Raw genomic sequence first — 584 nt, forward strand, 5'->3', positions numbered from 1 at the left:
CAAGGTTGGGTGATGCCCGGCCAGTGAAGGCAAGGCTGATGAGCATCCCAGCCGTTTATGGGATGGAAGGGTAAAGCCAGGCAATTGCAGCAGGATTGGAAGTTATTTATTTGAGCAAATGCTCAAAGTTTTCGCCCCCAGCTGTCTGGCAATACGCTATGCGGTTGTAAAATGCTGCTACAGCTTGGCGAATCATGTCTGCATCAATGGCAATAATTTCATCTCTTATTCTCTGTTGAAGTTCTTCGAGGATTGCTGGTTTCGTTCGATATACCCTATCTTTGAGATAACCCCACAAAAAATAATCAAGTGGTGTAAGATCAGGGGATCTGGCTGGCCATTCTATAGCTCCTCTTCTCCCTATCCACCTCGCTGGAAATACTGTGTTTAAGTAGGCACGAACATCTCGGCCATAATGAGGAGCTGCACCATCTTGCTGAAACCACGTCTGATGAAAATCATCGGCCACAATTGCCTGAATCGCCGGTATGATTGTATTCGAGATATTTCACCGGTCCGGGACTTTTTGAACACCCTGTATATATATATATATATATATATATATATATATATATATATATATA

Source organism: Odontomachus brunneus, unplaced genomic scaffold (assembly GCF_010583005.1).
Source record: "Odontomachus brunneus isolate Ranch 3 - 2012 unplaced genomic scaffold, Obru_v1 Obru_scaffold_187, whole genome shotgun sequence".
Lineage (NCBI taxonomy): Eukaryota > Metazoa > Arthropoda > Insecta > Hymenoptera > Formicidae > Odontomachus > Odontomachus brunneus.